Here is a 19,032-nt window from a genome sequence, read left to right on the forward strand (position 1 = left end):
TGGATTTCTCCCGGTGTTGCAGCGTGTCCCTAAGGATGCCGTTCCCGGGACTGTGTGTGAGGGAGTGGATGTGCTGGAATGACTTCCCGATGTCCCAGTGCGCCTCACAGGAGTCTCGTGGTGCAGATTCAATGGCTGGATGAGTTCTAGCTTGAGGTCGGAATTCTTCCTGACATCTCAATGGGAAAATTTTCAAAAGTTGATTTCTAGTGTCTCCAGGGAATGCTCTGTGTGCCTAACAAATAGCTGTATTTTTAAAAGGGGAAAAAAGGCCATTTCCCCCCTGGTTTTTCAGATCATTTCAAAGCTTTAGGGCCATATGAATTTTTTGCATGTTTCAAAGAGCCTGGAAGGGGAAAAATAAAACCCTGTTAACATAAAGCAACTGATCACATTGGGTCTAAAACTGACCATTTCTTATTTCCTGTGGATTCTGCTGGGAAGTATCTATCAGTGTATGAATTCACCTTTATGTAAATATATTAATGTAGTCATTACAGTACAGGTCATGTAGTACAAGTTACACAGAGAGGGGTTTCAGCTCAACATAAGAAATAATTTTTTTTATAGTGAGAACAATAACTCACTGGAATTACCACCCCAGGGATGTGGTGGAGGTTTCCAAGGTGAGACTGGATAATCTCAGTCAGGCTCCCTGTCCCACAAAAGGCTGGACCAGGTGCTCCTTCCAGCCTGGACTGTGATCTGTGATTATGTACAGTTACTTTCCACAGTGAAGTATTTTCTGCATTTTAAATACTATCTTTGGCAAATGCTTGCAGTGTGGATTCACGGGCAGATCAAGTGATTTATTTATTTTATATAGATAGACATCTATCACATGTTCAACCACATACTACGTTTTCCCCCATACTAAATTTTGTGGAAGACTAAGGGAACCTGAACATCCACCACTAATTAAAAAACCAAAGAAAAAGCCAGTTCTAAAATGTTTTACAGATTTCTTTAAGGTAACTCTAATGGTTGGGGAAATAGGTTTTGCTTCATCAGAAACCCAACCCATACGGAATCTTCAGTCCCTACCCTTTAACCCTGCCATTTTCAAGAGGAGAATGTGGACCACTGTCTCCTGCTGCTGCCTTTCTGTCCATGACCTTTCCTTGTAGGGAGCAAAACAAGCCCAAAAGCTTTGTACATTCACTGCCTTTAACTTGCGCTCTCCCCAAGGGTGCTCACGGGCTGGCCCAAGTGTTCCAAATAAAAGCACGAAGTTAATGTCAATTTAAGGAACAGCAACTCTCCAGCTTGGATATTTTTTGCAGTATGTGGCTCTGGATATTCCCAGTTCAGCTTGATTATTGTTCTTCCAGATCATGTAACTTTGTGAGGAGACACAATGACAGAAGCGTGAATAATAGAAAAACATTTTAAAAGCGTGTAGTAAACCCACACATCTCCAGATTGTGTTTTAGATTGTAGGGGTGCTGCTGATTTCCTTGAAAGTTGTGAGATAAAGTTCCACAGCTCTTGATTAGTCCCTGTGGTTAATTGTTTCATCCCTGGGTCACAGGCTGCTGCTTCAGCCACTATCCAGGAATGAGTTTAAAAACAAACAAAATGCTTTTGTTGCCTTAAGCCTCTAAGAGGATGAAGGTAGATGTCACTGTTTGAGGTTGTAGCCTTGTATTTCTTGACAAAAGTGGCTTGAAGCAGCAGCAAATTATCTTCAGGACATCATTTCTTTGTTTCTGTAATTAACTTCTACTGAAACTGCTGTGTTAATTATGTCCTCGCAGGGATTTAAACGGTTGCAAATGAGAGTTGGGTAGGGGGAGTGTTTTAAAGCTTGTGTATGGATTTAAGTAGGCAAAGCGAGGGGGGAAAAAAGAGTTTCCTTGAGGTGTGACACTGGATCCCGCTCTTTGGAAACAGATGTAGAAATCCAGCAGTCTGCTGGGACTCAAAAGAGCACCTCAGAGTTGAAAACTCTTTTAAAAAGTCTCTAACTAAATGCAGCTGCTTTGCACACACAGCGATTGTCTTGCAAGCCAGCAACATGTAGAAAGTTAGTTCAGACAAAAGAAAAAGCGTAAACCTTTCCTTCCCCACGCCCTGGAAAAAAACCCTCAGTCATCCTCAGTTGCAAGTTCCATGTTCACACAGTTGTTGAGTGAAATGTTGTATCTCAAACAGTTCCTAGGAACCTGCTTGACTGAGGTTCTTTCTGCTGTCTCGGTGGGATGTTCTCACCTTGCTGTGGGTATGCAGGTGATGGGTGCTGGTGCTTCCCAGGGGAAACCGCTCCCGGAGCCGAAGGAATCGCGGCAGCCCTGGCACAGCTGGAGAGTCTCACACCCGGCCGTGCGGAGGTGGAGGTGTGACGGTGATAACCCAGCCTGCATTCTGACAGCCTGCTCCGTATTGAAACACTTAGACGAGTATCAAATCAAGTTATTTTACTGCTAAGATGCTGTCTTTGATCCAGGTTTCTGCTTTTAAAAATTAGCAAACCCCGTGCTGTGTCTTGAAACCAGCTCCCTAAAGCTGAGCTCAAAGAAATTCTGGGTTGTTTGGGGCTGCTCCAGTTGAATAATAAAGTGACTTCATAGGGCTTTTGTCATCCTGGTTTCTTTTTCATTGTAATCAAGGAGATATTGAAAGTCAATGAATCTGCACATTTATAAATGGAACAACAGTGAAATGAATAAATGAGAGCAGTTGTCTATGGTTCTTTGTAAATAACAACAGAATACTGGTGTTAGCTGAAGGATCCTTCTGTGGGGGTGGTGATTGCAGTTTTACATCCTTTATGATGAAGTGCTTTAAAATTCCTGAAATTCTACATTTGGTTTAAAGTTTCATTTGGTCAGGTGCTGCAGAGGAAGTTACAATTTTTTTTTCTGGCTGTTTACAAGCAGAGTCGCTGCTGCCCTTGCCAGGAGTGTGGCATGTGAGAGGCTTGGACATGTTTAATGTCATTTAATTGGGCTGAAACGACAGGATGGACAGTGAAGTTTGCCAAGGTGGAAAAAATGAGTAATTTCAGCTTAAATATATATCACTTGTGTGTGATGTAATAATAAAGCTCTAAATATTACTATTATTTAATAGTAAAGTTCTTTGAAGTCCCCCAGGGAACATAATGTAAAGTAAAAGAACTTGCCTATATTTGGAATCTAATGCAATATGATATTGAAAATGGTGCTCTGCCAAAGTCAGGCAGCTTGGGGAAAAGAAGTAGCTTGAGAAAGGAACCCCTTCAGTGAGGAAAGCAATAACCCAGGCTCCTCAGCCTGCTTCCATGCCAGCATCCCGGGGTGAGGAAGATTGCTTTCCAGGATCTCCTCCTGAAGTGGAGACAGTGGAGTGCCACTGTTTCCACGTAAATCTGCAGGGCAGTGTATGAAAGGAAGTGCCTGGTGGCTTGTGGATGGAATCCCATGGTTCATGTTGCCAGGATGGACACAAATTTGGAGGATGATTGTTAGGTAGGATTCCTGAAAAAATAGTGTGGAGTGGTCACCACCAGAGCAGAAAGCCACGGCACTGCCGTGGAGGAGGGGCTGACAGGGATAAATGGGCTGTGGGGCCAGGGCTGTGTTCCAGCAGTGCCGTGTACAGAGCTGCGTTTTCCCTGGTGTTTCTCAACAAGTCATTACGTGGAGTTCATGCACAAGGCAGGAGCAGAAGAAAGCTCAGGTCAAGGCTGCTTTGTTGCTTCACTGAGTTCCTTGGAGTTTTTGTGCTTGATATCCTGTTCTAACAAACCCCTTTGGAGAGGTGCATGGAGTCTGGTCGATCAGAGAGGGTAAAGGACAGCAAAAAATGCCCTTGCAGGACATGTCCTGTATCATGGTGTTGGTGGGGGCTGGGTACTGTGTTCCTGCTGGCTGGAATGTGCCAGTTCTGTGGTTCTGGTCCAGGCCTGGCTTAACCCACCTGGGCCCTGCTGAGATCTTCTGATCTGTTTGCTCTTGTGACCAGCGACAGGGCTCTGGGAAATGGCTGAGGCTGAGTCAGGGGAGGTTTAGGTTGGATATCAGGAAAAAGGTTCTTCCTGCAGGACACAGGCTCCCCAGGGAATGGTCACTGCCCTGAGGCTGCCAGAGCTCCAAGAGCGTTTGGTCAACACTCTCAGGCACAGGGTGGGATTGTTGGGGTGTCTGTGCAGGGCCAGCAGTTGGACTGGATGATCCTTTTGGGTCCCTTCCAGCTCAGGTTTCTCTGATTCTATGATGTCACGTTGGAGACATGAATCCTGGGCGTATTTATTGTGCCTCGGGAACACTGAAGGCAAAGAACATCTGTCTGCCCTTTCTGTCAGGGAAAGCTAAAAGAAATAATAAATAAGGCAAGTCCCTGTGTGTACAGGCAAGCCACTGTCCCCAAGAGCTGGAGCAGAAGTGCTGGTAACTTTGTGCAGATGTTCCATGGGCTGTCTAAGCCCTGCTGATGCTCTGGGCTGTACAGGGATGTGCTGTCGTTCACTCTCAGAGATTTGGGACTAGCTTTAACTTAGGACTTTGCCATCCCAAAATGTACTGGTAAAGTTTCATAACTGGCTGAGTTCTTGAGAAAAGTTGGTGCAGGCTCTGGGCAAAGCCTGCATTTTATTAAAAGCTTTTTTTCAAGCTGCTCAGGTCATGTGCTGAAACTGATACAGCACAAGGGCTTCCTGTGACCTTCTGCTCCTTCCCTCCCAGGGCTGTCCCTGGTGCATCCCCCTGTCCCATTCCCAGATGCTCTGTCTGTCTGCAGCAGAGCCCTGAACATCTGTTCCAGGCAGATCCAGGAAGGAGCTGGAATGGTGGAGCAGTGAGCCGGAGCACAGCAGCAGGCCATGGGAAATGGAGAGATCAGAGATAAGCGAGGGAAAAACACTCGGCAGCTTTATAACCTCCTCACACATTCCCTCCAGAGACTGGAAATAGAGCAGGGGATGGTTTTCCTACCCTGGGAACTTGAGACTGGCCCTGGAAGGATGTGCACTTCCACGGTCACAGTGTGAACATTCCTCTGCAAAGCTGCTCTGGTGGCCCAATCCCTCCTGAAGACGCTAAGCCGAGCTTTAAAGGATGGAGGGTGTAAATGTAATGAGCTGCCTGGGGGTGTCCACAGTGTAGCTGGTCCATACAGAACACCATGGCCACTCCTGCAGAGTGAGAACATGTGCTGGAGAAGGAGGGATTGGGGTCTGGGTGGCCTTCATTTCAAAATTCTGTAGGGCCTTTAGCTTTTACCATGTTGACATCCACTCTTGTGGAACATTTAACTTGTAAAGGGGATTTGTTCTCTCCCTGAATTCTGTTTCAGTCATTCTGTCCTCAAAGATAAGTGTGATTGTGAACACACAGAGGTCTCTAGGAGAAGACAGAAGCTTGGCCAAATGATATAAAAATAGAATCAATGTTAGAACTAAGATTAGATCTGGTTTTGATCAAGTGAGGTCCTCTTTGCAAGACCTCCATCAACCTTTCTCCTCATGAAGGGGGATCATCCTCGTTGTACAGGGAATATCTCACCTGTGACACCTTTATAGAGTTAATGTATATCTGAGCCCTGTGCAGTCTACGCTGTATTTACAACAGCTCTTGCCTCTCCCAGTTTTTCCTGTAAGGGGTCAGTTATCATGGGTGAACATCTCTTCTCCAAAATTAACTTGGCTTCAAATGAAAGGAAGTGTCTTTTTAATTGTTTTGTTTACTCTGAAGTACTTGATGTGCTGTATGAGTAACAAGCATTCTGTGTGTTTTCATTTTACTTTTTTTTTTTTGGTATATGTTAATTATTCATTCCATATGTTTTGATTTTTTTTTTTATAAAACACATTATCTCTCTGTGAATTTAATGAAAATCTGTGGCATGATGGAGACATCTCTTTTTCTCCAGAACGTGCTGAGTGGAGAGAGCACCACGTTGAGCTCTGCTTTCAGTGTGTCTCACCTACAGTGGCAACAGGTCATTTAATTCCCAGCTGATTGTCAGGAAGATGGATTTATATCATTAAATGCTTTCAGGAGGCCAAGGAATAGCTCGTGGTGGACTTTTGGTTCTGCCTGCTGGCATCTCTGAGGCTGCAACACTTCATGCTCACCAGAGGATGTTTCTGAACTGAGGGCCCCTGACTTTTACATTCACTTTTCTTGGCAGCCTGACAGAGCCCAAGTCTGGCAACCTTTGTAAGTGAGATGCAACAAGCCTCACTTATTTCAGCTATTGCTCTGTCACTGTGTTTTTAATTTACTGTAATTCAATAACTGACACAATGCTGGAGTAAATAAATGGGCTGTGAACATTCTCATAGACCTTGGGCGTCCAGCTCAGGGCAAGATTTAGCTTTTAATTAACACTGTCCATGAGATTTATTGTTAAAATTGCATCCTTTTAAATAAGTCAATCTGAAGTTGATTAAGAGATGAATAATTGAAACCTGCTGTGGGATAACAGAATGCATTCTAGTGGATGCAGCAGTGGAGCAGCATTGGAGCTCCAGACCCCTTTTCTCCTGAGTTTTGGGTCATTCCCATAAGCTGGATGTTGTCGTTATCTTTTCTGTGCAGGGCTTGTTGCTCCATGTTGAAAAAAAAGCGTTTTCCAGTATATTAAGAACAGTAGCATTTTACGTGTTTATAAACTGCATTCTTAGTACAGCAGAGAGCTTTAGGAAGGCCCTGAGACACCCTGGTGAAAACCTTTAAAGGGTTTTTGCTTCTTTCAGTCCCCTCTGCTACAGAAATTCTCCAAAAAGAGGCCCTGGCAAGGGAAGAAGCTGTAAAGGCATCCTCTCACTATAGGGAAATCTTCATCATTAGCAAAATTGTATTTCATCAGGGATTAAAAGAAAATACTGCCCTGATTTTCTTGTGTTATATAGGGAGAGATGATATCTGATTTTCCCTTTTCCTTTTGAGAGCCTGTTGTAGGATGTGATTTATGTTCTTACATTCCCCGTTTGTGATTGATCTTTTTTTAAATCCTAATGAGTATTTCTGACTCTGTGTAGTGAACCCTGAGCAGCAGTAAAATGTTCACAAACTTGAGAGTATTTTACGTGCAGAACTTGAACAATTTTCTTGAAATCTTTTCTTGAAATCTGTCTCCTACTTTTCCCAGCAGCAAAGATAGTCCTGATATGAGGAGCTGTATGACCAACCCCTCACACTTCAGGCTGAACACCTCCAGGGAATGTCAATATAAATATTTTGTTGGTTGAACTGTTCAGGGTGAGACAGAATAGGTTGGGCATTAAGTGAACTGGCCCATTCCTTCCTTCCTGAACTGGTTTCGCTGGGGAGCCACATTTGGCACTGATCACTCTTGTGGCTCTGCTTTCAGCATTTCTGTAGGTCCCAATGGTTCTGGGGAAGTTCTTTGATCTGTCTTGAAAACTTCAAAAGTTGAGAGTTGGTACTGGGGGAAGGAAAAAAAGGTGGTCTCAGTGTCAATAGCAGGTAAAGTGAATTTTCAGGGAATTTCTTCAATAAAGAAGGAGAAACCACCTGCAAATGGACAGCTTTTCCTTGCCATGAGGCCTTTGGTTGGGTAACAATATCTTGTGGTGGAAGCGACTCCTGTAAACAGGACACCTACACAAGGATTTTTGGGAATCTGATCATTTAAGGTTGCTCTGTTGTCACTTGTGGGGCATGTTCAGTTCTCTCATCCAAGAGGGAAGACTCAATTCTGGTCAGTTCTCTTATCCAAGGCCATTCTGAAGACGCTGGGCTTGGAGCTCTAAAACACTGGGTGAATTTTTCGGTCTCTGTTATATTTATGGTGGAGCACCTCTGGTACAGCCAACTTCTCAGAAAGTTTTGACAGAGCACAGCACCAAAGTCTTAACTGGGGTTGTTCTCTGTCAGTAAATGAGTGAAGCTGTGGCCTCAGGCATCACAGCCCATCCAGCAGGGTCACAGCAGGGACAGCAATGCTGGCACTGCCTTTGCTGTGGGAAAATCAGAGTTCAGGCTTCTGCACAGGTTTGTACATCAGGTGTTGTTTATTTTGTTGTCAGCTCTACAGAAATCCCCTACCCAAACCCTGTAATTGTCGGATGTTCTGTTATCCTATTCCTCCTGCCAGTTATTATCTCCTGAGATTATCAAGGGTAACTTCACCTGGACTAATTGTAATAACTGACGAGGCCTGAGGGGAAGAATTCTGTCTCGACAGTGCAAGGAGGGATTAAGTGTGTATATATTCCATGTAATTTGCTGAGAGGTGTCTATGTACAGATCTGTCAGAAGAACTGTAAAATCATTTGAAATGTTGCAAGGGATGGATGTGTGGTGATAGGAGGCTCAACTTTCTTTAGCTTTTGTTGCGTTATCCCACTGAAGTGAGTTTTATAGGCTTTTTTCTGCTCTTGCCTGTATAAGCTGGTGTCAGGCTCCTTGAGAAGGCACTTATGTTCTTGAGGGATTATTGTGCTAATTTAGCTTTCATTTCATCAGGTCTCAAGGCTTGATATTATCCTGCTGTTTGCTGCTCTTACTGGGAATTACTGACACCAGAGATGTTGAGGATTACACTGAAGATGACTGAGGTGCAGCAGGGAAATAGTTTTTGATCTCCACTTGCTTTGCTGTCTTAAAGATCCTACAAGATCCTAAAGATCCTGGTTATGGCTCAGTCATTCAGCAGTGCTGATTAAGACAGTCAATCTGAGCAGCAGAGCCTGACAGATTTTCTGCCAGAATCCTTTAGAGGATGCATGTAATGAATCTTTTACTAACTTTAGTGGGCAGTTGCTTTCAGCCAGCTGAAATATTTCCTGTGTAAAGGAAGACAGGCTTTCCACGTGAAAGTCACGATGTGCCCACCCCTGGTGTGGGATATTATTGCCTTAAAAGAACCCCAAAGAATGAACTCAGTCCTGCTAATGATGGTACTTGTTACTAGCACACAAAGAAAGTACACTGAAAATTTACTTTGATGTATTTTCCTTATTTTTAGAATCAAATCAAATTTTTTTTCCCTAGAAAATGCTTTTGCTGCTTTGTTTCCAGACACTTTTCATCCAGCAGTGAACCGGTGCAGAGTGTTCTGGAATATTTTATCCTGAAAAACAGGGAAGTGCAGCTCCTCTCATGGACTTTGTTGCACTCAAAGTACACGTGGTGCTTAAAGAAATGGGAGAAATGTTTTGTTTTTGCTCCATTACACTGCTACAACTCATGGATGCTTCCCAACATCTTTGGTGTCCAATTGGACACTGGTACCACCGAGATGGTTTTTGTCCTGTGGGTTTTTGTCCTGGGGTTGTGCCGCTGCCCTTTTCCCAGAGCTGGGAAATACCCGCTGCAGAACGTGTGAAACTTGAATACTTGGGATTTTGTCTTCAAGCAGGATCTAGTGTTCCCTTTGCTTCCTGCACCAAATGCCATGGGAGAAGGGATGGTTTTGATCTGTGTGTGCTGTGGGGCTGGCTCAGCTTGCAGGGATGAAAGACGAGTGTCACTTCCAGCGCTGGCTGTGGGAGCACGCGGGGTCGGCTCTTCCATGGCTGGCCCAGGGCAGGACAAAGCCAGGGCTTTGCATACAGGAAAAGAGCTGCTCAGGGAGGATTGGATTTCTCCAAACAAAATAATATCCAAAAATATTCACGGGGTTCAAATGAGCAGCCAAATGCAAATGGTTGCACTTTTTGTTCCATATATGTTCTCATGCTCTCTACCAACCTTAACCACAATAATCCCAAGTTTTCCTCCCAGAAATGTGTACTAGGAATACAAAAGGCTGTACAAAATACATTTGTCTGCTAATAAATAATACAGAATTCAGTTAAGTCCTAATGAAAAGACACTGTTTCTGTGAGGAATATTTCTCAGACTGAATGTGGGACTTGAAATAATTTCCAAATTTTAACTCCATTTGTGTGTCAGGAGAACATTTGCAGTACTTGGTGAAAGCTGTTGCAACTTGAGACAATATTTGTTCTTGAAACCTATATTTGATAATTTCATGTGCGGTTCAAGGAGAGCAATAGTTCTCTGAGCAAGAACTTTTCACACTTTGCAGGAATATAAAGATAAAAAAGGAAATGTTTAATGCTGTGTGTTTAAATTTTGACTGGGAAGCAACTCCTGTTTCAGTCTTTCTGCATGGTTTTTTTGGCTTTTCTTACTTTTCTTATCACTGCAGAGTTCTGAAATGAGTGATTTTTGTGTATGTAGAGAAAGGATTTTATAATCTTCAGGATTTTTCTGTTTTGCCTGAATCTATCAAACATTTGTTCAGATGAAGTGAAAGGGGAGGCAGCTTCAAGTGTCTCTTTCCTGTTGAGCAGAGCTTGATCCTTTCTTGAGTTCTGCAGAATTTCCTACTTTGAGCCAAACTAGGAAACATTTTAGATACTTTGTGCTCATTCATCTTTGATGTTTGGGATTTGGGACTTCAGTGGTTTATTTTGGACATAAGCCCAGGTGCAAATGTGCTGGAAAAGGGGTGCACCTGGCAGGGGAGGGTCTGGCAGCCCTTTTCTGGCCTGCACCAACACCTTCTGACCTCGGCCAGTTTTAGTCCAAGATATTTCGGGGGTTTCCGTCTCATTTCTGGATACTGGGGTGTCTGAAGATGCACAAGCATCTCACCTGTGCAGAACACAAGCACTAAATATTTGGAAATTCACTGTTAGTGCCTGCTTGCCAGGGTGGATTTTTTGTTATTTTTGGGGGTTTTTTTGTGTTTTAATGACAAACTTGCCCTCTTTGGGACCGAGTTGTTTGAGCTTTGGAGGCGAAAGAGCGTGCACTGAACTTTGGGATTTGCTGTGTCTTTGGTAAAAGGCTAATTCAGGAATGCTGGGAGGTTTGAAGGCACCATCCCACAGTGCAGCTGCTTTTTCACTCACATTCCTTCAGAGGAACAGAGCACACTTGGGACTGTGCCTTTGAGCTGCTCTGATGGATCATTTCTATTGGCAATTCAAGGTCCTGGGGGGTTGTTTGGATTTCAGTGGATTCTTGTGTCAGCCAACAACTGCTTCGATGTTTTCTATTAACATCCCTTTCATTTTGGGAACGTGCTTTGCCTAATTGGATCTTTAAAGCCACAGGAGGATATTTTGACCAAACCTGTTCTTCCTTACACTCATGTAAATTCAGAATAAATGCATCCTGTACCTGATGCTGGTAATGAATTGTTAAAGAGTCCATGGTAAGTGCTCCATCACATACTTTGCATGCATTTTATTTTTTAAAAATTCTGTTTAAATGCATTTTTGGTACACATGGGGCAATTAGAGGTTTACCTGAAGCCCCTGATGTGGTGTTAGAGATGTGCTGTACTTCAATCCTTACATGCACATGAAGAACAGCAGAGAAAACACAAGCCGTGAAGTCCTGCAGCAGTGCCAGCTCCTCAGTTGGTTTGTGTTTATAAGCAGATGCTGCTTCTTTAATCTGGGGAGAGATTGGTACGTTATCCACAGAGGGGCTGATTTACCAAGAGATGCAATCAATTTGTTTCCAAGCACAGACATGTCTGGGCTAATACAATACAGGCACACCAATAACAATGCACTTTCCAATGCTTTCTTCTCATTTTCCAGTTTTTACTGGCTAGGGTTATTAAAAAAAAAAATCCATCTGTACCACTTTACTTTTTCAGGGGAGAAGGTACTGGGGACCAGGATTACAGACATTCACGTGCCCAGACCCTGTAGTGTATTAACTGTATTAACAGCTGAAAAATCAGCAATATTATTTGCCATGGCAGCTACAATGATTGACCTGTTTTTCTTTCAGAAACTTTGTTTATATTAGAAGCTTTATATCTCAAATAAAATTAGTTTTATGTGAACGGGAACTACACTGGTGATGATTTAGTTTAGAAAATAATGTCAACACCCCAAAGGATTTCTGGGCTTTGATTTTTCCCGTGTCCAATGGAAGCCTTGGGTAGGGGCTGGATAATGTCTCGTTCTGACTTCTGTTGCAGCACGCAGAGAAGTGTCTTGACAGCTTCCAAACCAATAATATCTTACTTATGTTTCAATATATGAATAACAGCCCAGGCTTTCTAGAGATAATCCTGCTGTAGTGCAGTTCTGTGACATGCTGCAGCCAGATGAATGGAAACCCTTCAGCGTTTGGAAGAAGGGGAATATATCCCTTTTATAAATGTGTGTTGTAGCAGGGATGTGCAGTAATGTTGTTTCACTGAGCCACACTTGTGTTCTCTTAATTAAGAGGTGCAGTTAGCAGAGCACATGATACTCCTTCCTCCTCATGCTGTTTTCTTCCTCTTTTCTAATCTTTGCTCTCCAGTGTGGTTTTTCTTCTTCACGGTCCTTGGGAGTCTTGTTTTTTCAAAGGGATCCCCTGCTGACTATTCCAAGGTCCATTTCAGCAGTTTCTTCAGCTTGATTTAAAAGAAGTGGTTCCCTTTGATTACTGAAATCCTCCCACTGCTCTCTGTTGGTGTCTTCGTGGTGGCAGAGATGGGGAAGAGGCCAAAGAGCTGCTGGTGCTTCTCTGTCCATCTACTGTGGTTATGTCCTATCCAGCTGGGATGTCCTTGGGATCCCTGGTCTGTCACCGAGGCTGGGGGCTGTGGCAATGAGTCTTGGCAAGGAGAGACTGGTGGGAGGCTGTTCTGGGCAAACTGGTGCTGGAAGAGCTGGAAAATGGCGTTGCTGCAGATGTCTCTGGTGGTTCCCAGCAGGCAAATCCTGTGGCAGGGTCTGGAGTTTTATCAGCCACAGCAAGAAGTGAGAACTCCTTCCGCTGATCTTCTTCCCCAGGCAGTGGCTGTGGGGAGGGAAAATACCCCAAGCTGTTACCTCCTCCTCGGGGCTGGTTTGATTTCCCCTTTCCTATCAGCCTCCTTTGCCCCACTGCCTGCGTTTGCCTTTTTTCTTCTGTTGCCAGTGAATGGTGCTGATTTATTCTTGTCTTGAGGAAAACTTTGAAAATAGCAGCTCCCCTTTCCATTTAATATCTGCTGGTTCCTAGATGGCTGTGGTGGCAGAATCTCAGTGCTCAAACTGGGGCCATCTGTGTTTGTTCAAGGAACAACAGGGGATGCAGCGGATGGGAAAGAGATGAAGTTTGCTGAGGCACCAGGAACTGGCAGGGGAACTTAAAGAAAGTGTTAAATAACAATCACTGCTCAAGGCCCCAGTCCAGCAGAGCACTTACCCATAGATTGGAACTGTAAACAGTGCAGCTGATTTAAACGGGCCCAGTTTTGTGTTTAACGTTAGATCCCGCCTGAGTGCCTTCCTGGAGCAGGGCCTAAGTGAGTGAGACTTGGAGTTGTTTTTCATTTACAGGAGTGAGACTTGAAAGTGAGACCTGACTGGTGCTTAGTGGTGTCCTGGGGCATCCAGGAGCTCACAGGGGCTTTTTAGGGCTCTGCCCCTGCTGCTGTTTTTCCTGCCACTTGCAAACGTGCTGCTTTTTCCTCGCTTGTTTTCCTGCGTCCAAGTCCAACGACTTCGGCAGAATGGGAATCTGAAAGATGCAAATCATTCACTGCATGCCTGGGGAGTGGTGTCACTCGTCACGTTTTTCAAGGGCCTCAACCCAGTTTGGGTGGTGGAAGAGCACGGAAGGAGCAATAAAAGCAGTGATGTGGAGGTGTCTTTCTACTTTACTGGCATTAAATACATGTACAGTTCTCAGTTTTATGGAACTACACATAAAACTTGAGGTGAGGCTTGAAAATACAAATGTAGGTAATACCTTTTTGTGAATCTTCAATCCATTTTAGAAGAGTTTCTTAAGGAAATGGGGTTTTTTTCGAGCAATTATTTTCATATGACTTTGATTAGTGGGAGGAACTTGCTTTAGTGGGTTGATCCCACAAACTCTTTCTTCTGCAAGTTGTCTTTACTCCAGAGGGCTGAGTGCTGGCTCCAGGGAAATGTGCCCTTCAGGGAATGACTCTGCTGCCGGTTTGCCATGGACTTGAAACAATCCAAGTGAAGCTGGATAATAATGTTTACCCACCTGTGTAATACAAGTTCAGATCCTTGAATGAAAGGCCCCACTGTGCAAAAATACAAGGTAACACTATTGGGGGGAGGGGGGCATTCTGTACCTGCAACTTTAGACTGTTTACAGTGAATGTAGGGAAGGTTTTGTTAATGAATAGGTGAGATGTAGCTGGTTTGCACTCATGCACGGTGTTGCTTTGAACAGAAATAATATTCAAGAACAACACTACAGTTGTCACTCTCTTAGCACTGGCAAAAACGTGCAGGATGGTTTTCTAATCCCTTAAGTGTGGAAATTCTACTGCTGCTGTTCCTGCTGAATATTCCTGTTGTTGAATATATATATTGAATGTTCTGCCTACCTCTTGAACTCCTCCTGGATTGTGTGTCTGTGTCATTCCTGACTCTAATGGCAACAGCAGGGAGATGAAGGGGAGGTGGCAGAAGAAAAACATTGCAGTAGCTGGGTGAGGAAGAAAAATGGAGATAAAAGTCAAATTTGCTAATCAATAATACTTCCAGAATATAATATTTATTGGGTGTTGTATCTGTGGGGCCTGGACAAGGTTTATAGAACAGTCCAGGCTGTAAAAACTCCTGGGAAGGAACAAACTGCTTTCTCTGGAACTTCCCCAGTGTAGATCTCGGTGGTGGTGATGGCAGTGGTGAAACTCCAGTGACTAAAATAGGGACAGGAGTTTGCTTCTCCCTTCAATATATATTCAAGAAGGATGGAGAGAAACTTATTACAAGGACATTTAGTGAAAGGACAAGGGGGAATGGCTTCAAACTGAAAGACAGGAGGTTTGAGTTGGATATTAGGAATAAATTCCTCCCTGTGAAGGTGCTGAGGCCCTGGCAGAGGTTGCCCAGAGAAGCTGTGGCTGCCCCTGGATCCCTGGAAGTGTCTTAAGGCCAGGCTGGATGGGGCTTGGAGCAGCCTGGGACAGTGGGAGGTGTCAGGGTTGAAGCAGGATGAGCTTTAAGGTCCCTTCCAACCCAAACCGTTCCAGGATTCCATGATTCTATGTGATGAAGTGTGTGAGGATGAAGCGTAGCGTGGGACAGAGATTTGACCAGAAGTCACAAAAGAGGTTAAAAATAAAGCCCAGGCTCTCCCAAGCCTGCAGCAGCACTTTATAAACTGCCCAAAACACTTCTGGAGAAGTAAATGAAATAATACAGAAAATTAGGAAAAAAGCAGGACCTCTGTTAATCTTCAGCCATGGGGGATGTGTGTGCAGCACTCACTAAAAGGCCCCTAGAATTGTTCCTCCAGAAGCCTCAGGGCAGGAAATACACCTGACAAAGCTCTAATTTGGAGACCTGTGTAAAACACCTTTTCATAAGGCTTTGTTTCATATTTGCTTGGCTGAATCTTCTGACAAATTTTCCTCGAGCTTTACGTGCACAAACTGTATCGTTGTTTTGGAAAATGCAAGCCTGACCACTGTAAATGGGTTTATATTTCCAACAGGGCAGTTATTTAATTTCCTGTTGGAAGTCTGCAAATGTTGGCACTGTTCACTCTCTGGCAGGGAGCCAGAGGAGAGCACGGTATCATTAACAGGCTACAGCCCAGTGGAGATTTCTTTTGGTTTCATCCAGACTTTTAAGACTGGGCTATAACAAAATGTAATTTTTGATCAAACTTCATAAAGGCAGGCAGGGAGATCAGGGAAAAGGTGGTTGACAGGGTGTTCTCTGGGATGAGAACAGCTTTTGTCCTTCCTTACCTCTTCTTGGGCTGGACTAATCCTCGTTTTGCTGCAGGTTTAATCTTGCTGTGTAGTTTTCCAGTAAAGCACCTCAAAATGAAGGCTGAGGTCTGATCCTGGAGTTGGCTCTTTGGGTACAAACACATTCCCTGTGCAGTTATCTTCCGTGGGATCCGTGGGCACAGTAGAAGGATGGGTGCCAAGGGTGAGGTCTCTGAAAGTCCTGAAGCCACCCAGTTGCATTCCCAAAGGATTCCTCAGCATCCAGAGGCCTGAGCTGTCTGGAAAATGCCATCTTTAGAGACAAGAGTTTGGAAAGCAAAGCCTTGTAAACAAAAGAGGTATTTTTGTTCAGAGTTTGTTTTAAATACCCTGACTGAACTCAGCAGAAATGAATCAGACTGGTTTGCTGTGAAGACACATCATTTATTTTGGGTGCCTGGCACAGGCTCTCTGTACTTGATGATGCTTCAGGCCAGGCCCTTTCCCCACGTGGACCTTCTGGTGCCCCATTTCTGCTTCCCAGCTTTGCTCCTGGAATTCTCCATTTCAGTGCGGTTTGCAGCGGGGACAAACTCTTAAATCTCCAGCTTGAATTAAGGGGAGCCAACTTCATTTTCTTCTGCAAGTTTTTCACTTTGAAAGGAGCTATTTGTGGAAAACAAATGGTCAAATGACGTGGGAGGCTCTTCATCACTTGGGAGCCTTTAAATCAGGGCTGACTTGGGGAACAATGTGCTCACAGCCGCAGTGGGATGTGTGCAAGAACCACTGGATATAGGGAATTGTGGCATGTGTCGTGCAGGGGATCAGATTTAGGATTATTGTGGTCTCTCCTAAATCTCCCATAAAGCAGTACTTGAGTGTAATCTGTTTGGATTTCCCCCGCTCTGGGCTGGAGCAGCTGGTTTGTCTCAGGGATCCGGGGATGGAAGAGGGGCTGCTCGTGGAGAAATGTGCACAATTTCTATATTAGAGTTAATATTTGCACTCACTTTGCCTGGCTTTGGGGGGGGCTGGAGTAGGAAAAGCTTCATGATGGAAAGAAGAAGAAGGATAAAAAGCAGGTTTTGACCACCTGTCATCCTTTGCTGTCGTTTCTTGAATGATATTCTTGGGGCTGATAATATGTAGCTTAGGCCATTGATATGTGTTGAATCAGAACGGGAAATACTCAAATAAATTTTCTGTGTCAGAATATTAGGTTGATTTTTTTCCCTGAGCCCTGAGAAATACACAGTGCAGCTAAAGCATATAAAATAAACCCAAAGCATATAAAACAAGTAAAAAATGATGTGCCTGGACTGATGCACTGCAAAGATGTACTTTCATATTTTTCTGATAACTTATTAAATAAGGTCTGTAGGTTTTCTTTTCTTTTTATTCATTTTTTAAACAGATGAATGCACTTATCTGTATTTACATCATCTCCAGGCAACCCAGAGCGTGTTCTTTCCATATGCTCATGGAGCTTACAGCAGTAATAAGTGTAGAGGGACAGGAGACCCTCTGGTCCTTTACAGTTTCTTCTGGGTGTTAAATTTCATGCAGAAAATATGGTTCTTATTGCAGCTTGGCAGGCATCAGAAAAAAGCAAATCTTCTCAATGTTCCATCAAAAAGAAATACTGTGCACTCCATTTTTATTTCTCTGCTGATAGTATCCAGAAGTTACCAATTTTTTTAACAGTTGTTTTGATCAAGGAAGCTCATATCAAATTGTTTACAAACAATTTTAAATTTTTCACCGTGGCTTGCTGTGGGTTATATATTTTTTCCTTTTAGATACATGTAGAGGAGTGCAGGTTAAATCTTGTTTGACATCCCGAAAGAGAATCCCTAGCAGGTGTGAGAATAAAAGCTGGGGATGCCTCTTTTACCAAAATTTCAAGATCAAAGCATTTTTATCTATTCCTTTATTTTAAAGTAGTGTGGGACCTACCTATGTGTGCCATATGCAATCATCTCATATACATTAATCCTTATTCCTGAGCCCAAGCTTCTCAACCACTGCCTCCTATCCATGCCCTTCCCAATCCTGCAAAAGCCTCCTGCCATTCCCAGCTGCCCAGGTTGGTGCATTTGGGGAGGGCAGTGGGATGTTGACAGAAAGAAATCATTATCAGTTTGGTTTTGGATTTGGTAATTATTTCAAAACTTCTAACCTTCACCTCATAAAATGAATGCATTTTGTGGTAATTCTTGAAATTGCTCAATGTGGGGTTGAAATGCTCTTTTCTCAATTATAAAATAACAGAGTGCTCATAAATTTGCTATTGTGACTTTGGGAGATATTTTAATGAACAATTTTGGATGATGGAGTTCAAATTCCTTAGGAAATAGGGATGATATAAGAATACTGTGATTTGTTAGACTAAGGTTCCTAAGTAGGATCTTATGGGAAGCAAATCTGAAAGGTCAAAGTATTTAAGGGACTCTATAGTTACTTATGGAGAACATTATTATACTTCTGATTTGGGAATGCTGGGTATGAATAAAAGAGAGAGAGAGGCCCTGGTTATAGGAGAGGAAGGTATTTTAAATCTGTGAATGAAATTGCCAGAGGTAAGTACAAGAGTTTAGGGTAAACACAGCAACAAAGTCAGAAAAGCTGAGGCACAGAACGGGATTGAAGCTCCAAGTGATAATGAGGGGAGCAGAGAAAGAGAAAGCCAGGGGAAAATGCTGACTTGTGACTCAGTGCACAGGAAATGTTCTGGAGAGTGAAACCAAAGGCTGAAATCCTTAATGCTCTTTTTTTGCACTGCTTTTGACCCTGCCCTGAAAACCCAGCAGACACCAGGAATGCAAAGACATCAGCACTGCAGTCTCAGTCTAGAAATGAGAAAAAACACATAGGGAATACTTGGATAAATTAGATGTTTTAGGATTTCTCCTGTCAGTTCTTCAACCTCTGAGGAAGTTGCTCAGCCCAGGTCAGTCTGAGGAGTGAGAGACCCTGTGTGCTGATGGGGGGAAGCCTAAAAAATTGGGAAGGAAGCAAAAAATGAGTGTGAGGATTTCGACATCAATCTGCTTAACAACAGATAAAGTATTTGCAAGCAGCTGGGAGATAATAAGGAGATAAATAGCAAGCTAAAATGGTTTTGTCAGGGCCAAATCCTGTCACACCAACCTCCTTTCCCCCTAGAGCAGCTTATCAAACCCTGCGGGGGACACGGTGACGTGTCTGGAGTTGGTGTCAACTTGTGATGGCGGGGACAGACACGGAGGCTGAGTGAAACTCTTTGTAAAGGCAGCACTGGAGTCATTTCCATGCAGGGAAAACAGAGAACCTCTAAATAGCTGGAAAGCCTTGGGCCTGATGGTTTCGGAGCAAACTGGGAATGGGAGCAGCAGTTGTGCTGGAGGACACCAGGTAGATGGGATAAGAGGCAAGTTTCAAAATGGT

At 43.6% G+C, this 19,032-nt stretch overlaps 1 protein-coding gene across 1 annotated transcript in view; it reads left to right on the plus strand.

Annotated features, from left to right (window-relative positions):
- The window catches only part of ROR1 (receptor tyrosine kinase like orphan receptor 1), a 154,600-nt gene that overhangs the window by 1,016 nt on the left and 134,552 nt on the right, over positions 1-19,032 (plus strand). The gene's annotated exons all lie outside the window — the stretch shown is intronic.

This window comes from Corvus hawaiiensis, chromosome 9, assembly GCF_020740725.1.
Source record: "Corvus hawaiiensis isolate bCorHaw1 chromosome 9, bCorHaw1.pri.cur, whole genome shotgun sequence".
NCBI lineage: Eukaryota > Metazoa > Chordata > Aves > Passeriformes > Corvidae > Corvus > Corvus hawaiiensis.